Genomic DNA, 5,303 nt, shown 5'->3' with positions numbered 1-5,303 from the left:
AATTTACAAATAAAATTACAACAAAATCATCACTTCACTTGTAGTCTTATACATAAACTCACAAGCAAGTTCATAAACTCACACATAGAAATAAAATAAAACACAAACAAGTTCATAAATTCACAAGCAACCAAAAAAACCAACATGGTTGAACTTGAAGCTTGAAGCCCATTTCAATCAACCAAAAAAAGTTCATAAGCTCACGACTTATTGTTATTTATTATATATATTTTTTAAAAAAGCGGTTAGCAGGTAGCGGATTTCCAAAACCCACTAACTGCTAACCGCAACCGCTTAGGTGGTTAACGGTTTTTACTAACCGCTTTCAAAGCGGTTAGACGGTTAGGCCGACTTAGACGGTTAACGATTATAGCGGTTAGCGATCAGTGGTCGCAATTAGGCGGTTTTAAATTTCACCCCTAAATATTACTCATGTGTTTGACATGGTGAAGTTTAATTGAGTTGATTGTATAATGTATATAAGTTGTTAGTTTTTGTTTTGGCTTAATTCAATTCCAAAATGTAGAGACTTCTGTTCACGGGATCAAACACTGGTATAGAATACTCAGAATCCAATCTCCGTCATTCATAATGTAGATTCATGTGTTATGAACGTCCCTACAAAATTTCAGCTCAATTGAACCACAAACGCCCATCGATCAGAGCTGTTGATCAAGACTAGACAGCATTTCCAGAATGCTGTTTCACCCATTGCATGCCAGGTCCGGACAGGCCTTCCCCGGGTCCGGACCGCATTTCCAGAAACCTTATTTTTGCTCCGCAAGGCCGTGTCCGGACAGCTCATTAACCTGTCCGGACACCCCGTACTTATTATGCCTAAAAACATGTTTTTAATGGGCCCAGTTCTAGGGTTTGATGTACTGATATATATATATATATATATATATATATATATATATATATATAGAAGAGAGAGGTACAAATTTTCACCTCAAGAGAGTTCGTGTGAAGCTGTGCTTGAGTGATTATTTTGTTGTGAGCCAAATTGATTCTTCTTAAAGGATTTTTGTTAGTTTTGATTGTGTGCTTAATTGAAGTCTATCGAAAGGGTCCGATAAAGGAGAATCACATTGAAGAAGATTGTGAGCGAGGAGACAAGTTGGAGGCTTGTCGATCTTACAGAGTCAAGGTCTTGCAAAGGGTTGTAAGTATTCCTAGTGTCTGTAATCTCTGGATAATCTTTTGATAGTGATTTCCTGGGTTTGGCTGCCGCGGAGAGGTTTTACTTTCAGAACGTTTTCTAAAAGGTTTCCTCTTCGTCACCAAAATCTTTGTGTGTGATTGTTTATATTTTGGGGATTGTTTGCTTTGATAAATATCCGTTAATTCCGCATAAAATTGTGATATTTATCTGTTTAGAGTTTTTCAATTGGTATCAGAGTGGATTCACTCCGTGAAGGATTAAATTCCTGAGTGTGATCTTTGTTTCTTGTTTAAGATGTCTCAAACCCTTAACACTGTGCCTAATTTTGATGGATCAAATTATGGTTATTGGAAGTCCCGTATGAGATTTTTCTTAAAATCTATAGACGTTTGGCATGTCATTGAATCTGGATTTAAAGCTCCAGATAAGCCGACAGCTGAATGGTCTAATGATGAAAAACAAACTCGTATGGCGAATGACAAAGCAATGAATGCTCTATACTTGGCAATTTCACAAACTGAGTTCTCCAGAATTTCAAATTGTGATAGTGCCAAAGATGCATGGGAGATCCTAGAAACTACTTATGAAGGAACAAATCTTGTTAAAGCTTCAAAACTTCAAATGTTAGTTTCTAAGTTTAAGGAAATTAAAATGTTAGAAGATGAGACATTTAATGATTTCTTTGGTAAACTTAGGGAAATTAGAAATTCCATGATAAATCTAGGAAAGAAAGTTTCTGACATTAAGATTATTAGAAAGGTCATGAGATCACTCCCTAAAAGATTCAGAATGAAGGTAACAGCCATTGAGTCATGCACTAATCTTGAAACCATGAGGATAGAAGAGGTAGTTGGTGCCCTTCAGACTTATGAGTTTTCTTTGCCTCAACCTAGGAAAAATAAGGATCTTGCCCTTAGAACTCTTAGGAAGAACTCTGATGAGCTATCTAATGAGGAATCACCAGATGATGAGAAACTTGCCTTGATAGCTAGAAAGTTTTATAAGAATGAACATAGAATTTCCAAGAGATTTGGAAAACAAAAAGGAAGTACTTAGGAAAGAAATGAAAGAGACCCACGTGGTGCAGAATGTTATGAGTGTTCTGGCTATGGTCATGTTCGCAATGATTGTGATAATCTTAAGAGTAATAAGCTAAAAGACCAAAAAGCCTTCAATATTACCTTGAGTGACACTGATGAGGAAGAAACTCCTAATTATATGGCTTTTGTTGCATCCTATGATTCTGATGATTCTAATCAATCAGATGTTCAGTCTGCCTCTGATAATGAATCAAATAGGGTTAATGATCTTCAAAACTCCTTTAACAATTTAATGGAAAAGTTTTATATTCTTAGAAATACTAACTTGAAAATTGTTAAGGATTTTAAGAATCTTGAACTTAAAAGAGATAATTTGTTGAAATCTTTGAGTAATTCACATGCTATTTGCAATACTCTCAAATCTGAAAATCATGTGTTAATTGCTAAAAATAAATCCCTTCAAAATGATCTGATTGCATCTAGAAATCACTTGAGTAAATTCTCTAGTTGATAAAATGTTGCATATTCAAAAGCATTCTAGCGACAGATCTGGCTTAGGATTTGATAAAACTGCTTCTTTGTCTTCTAACCGTGCTTCTACTTCAAAGACTGTTCTTGTTAAACCAGTGAAAGTAGAAGAATCTTCAAGTGAAAAAAAGTAAGTAGTTGCTCCGACTCCTCAAGGTAAGAAAGGTAAGAAAATCTACATTGAGCCTCATGCATCTTACCCTACACATAGAGTCGTGCATCCTCCTAGGAAATTACCTTCTCAAAAGTTTATCCCTACATGTCATCACTGTGGCAAAGTGGGTCACATTCGACCTCACTGTTTTAATTTGAAACCTCATGTGCATAACAATGAAAATTTCTATTCTAGGAAAGAAAGTGACGGTTTGGTCATAATGATTAGAGAAGTGCTATCTAGGCTAGATAAGTTTGAGCAAAGTCATAAGTCTAGACCTAAGATTTCTCAAGTTTGGGTTAGGAAGGATGATACCATTCACCCGTTGGGGGGGAGTGGTGATGATCTCACCTTATGTTAGGTGAGTCACCCACATGCCTAGGATTGATTCTCTTGCATATATTTGCATATCTTAGAGCATGTTGTTTTTCGTTTTTCATTGCATTTTTGTTTTGAATTTATTTTCGTTCATGTGCATTTCTTTTGTGAAAAATTTCAAAAAGATAAAAATATGTTACTTTGATTGTTTTCTTTTCTTTCTTTTGTCTTATACACCTAGATAGTCCATTAATTTCTCATGTTACTTTCATGGATTTAATTCCCTGCATCTTAGAATGTTCTTAATATGCATGAGATGAAAATTTGTGTCAAGGGATTTGTTTTTGTGGTTACCTAAAGCCTGAGCTTATGTGGTACATTTTGCCTATGCTTTATCTCTTGTACATTTAAGCTTAAATTGAGGTTTTGTTTCGCTTTATTTGTGAGGTCTGTTAGGTAACCATATGAGGTTTTTGACTAGTCATATTTTTCAAATTGACCATATGCTAGTTGAACCTAGGGCTTAAAAATTCTTGCTTTCTCTTTTGTGATAAGCACCAAAAGTTTAAGGACACTTTCTCAAAGAGAAAAATAAACAAAATAGTGAAATAAATAAAATCAAAAGATCATATTCCAAAAGGAATTTATTTCACTGTGTCAAACTTGTGCAAAATATTTTACAAAGAGAAATGTATAGGATGAGAGTGACTAGGCCATAGTATGATAATGTTTGACTTTTGATTTGATATACTTGTCAAAACCTCATGCTGGTGAAACTTTCTCCTCATTTTGTAAGTTGAAATTTTTTTTCTCTTTGGATGGCTTACAAACACACCACATAAGCATGTGTTAAATGAAACATTTTTCTTTGCTTGGGCTAAGCAATATGAGTTTCTTGCCATTTCTAGTCTCATGTATATTTTGCATATTTGGAGCATGTTTGGGATATTCATTGTGCAATACATGAGTCATTGATGTGTTATCATTTGTGTTCATTTGACTTTTGAGGGGGAGAAACATGTTTTGCATTTTTTTGCTTCTTGTTGATTATTGAGTCATATGTTGAGGGGGAGTTTTTGGTGAGTGTGTTCATGATCTTGCTTTCTACGTCATTTTTTTTGTGATCATGAGTTTTATTTCTGTATTTCTGTTCCATATATGCATTGATGTATTTTGTGAAGTGTTTCAGGAAATATGAAGACCTTTTGTCATTCTGTGACAAAAAGGGGGAGTAAATATGGGGAGATGATGGGATTGGCTCGCCATTTTGGTTTTGTCACTGAATTGCCAAAGGGGGAGTTTGTTAGTTCTTGTGTTGGCTTAATTCAGTTCCAAAATGCAGAGGCTACTGTTCATAGGCTCAAACACTGGCATAGAATACTCATAATCCAATCTCCACCGTTCATAATGTAGATTCATGTGTTATGAACGTCCCTACAAAATTTCAGCTCAATCGAACCACAAATGCCCATCGATCAGAGCTGTTGATCAAGACTGGACAACATTTTCATAATGTTGTTACACCCATTGCATGCCCGGTCCGGATAGGCCTTCCCCGGGTCCGAACCGCATTTCCAGAAACCTTATTTTTGCTCCGCAAGGCCATGTCCGGACAGCCCATTAACCTGTCCAGCCACCTCGTACTTATTATGCCCAAAAACATGTTTTTAGTGGGCCTAGGTCTAGGGTTTGATGTACTTATATATATACATCATTATAGAAGAGAGAGGTACGAATTTTCACCCCAGAGAGTTCGTGTGAGGCTGCGCTTGAGTGATTATTTTGTTGTAAGCCAAATTGATTCTTCTTAGAGGATTTTTGTTAGTTTTGATTGTGTGCTTAATTGAAGTCTATCGGAAGGGTCCGATAAAGGAGAATTACGTTAAAAAAGATTATGAGCGAGGAGACAAGTTGGAGGCTTGTCGATCTTACAGAGTCAAGGTCTTGCAAAGGGTTGTAAGTGTTCCTAGTGTCTGTAATCTGTAAATAATCTTTTGATAGTGATTTCTTAGGTTTGGCTGCCCCGGAGAGGTTTTACTTTTAGAACGTTTTCTAAAAGGTTTCCTCTTCGTCACCAAAATCTTTGTGTGTGATTGTT

Source organism: Corylus avellana, chromosome ca2 (assembly GCF_901000735.1).
Source record: "Corylus avellana chromosome ca2, CavTom2PMs-1.0".
In the NCBI taxonomy this organism is placed as follows: domain Eukaryota; kingdom Viridiplantae; phylum Streptophyta; class Magnoliopsida; order Fagales; family Betulaceae; genus Corylus; species Corylus avellana.
This window is presented reverse-complemented; position numbering follows the sequence as displayed.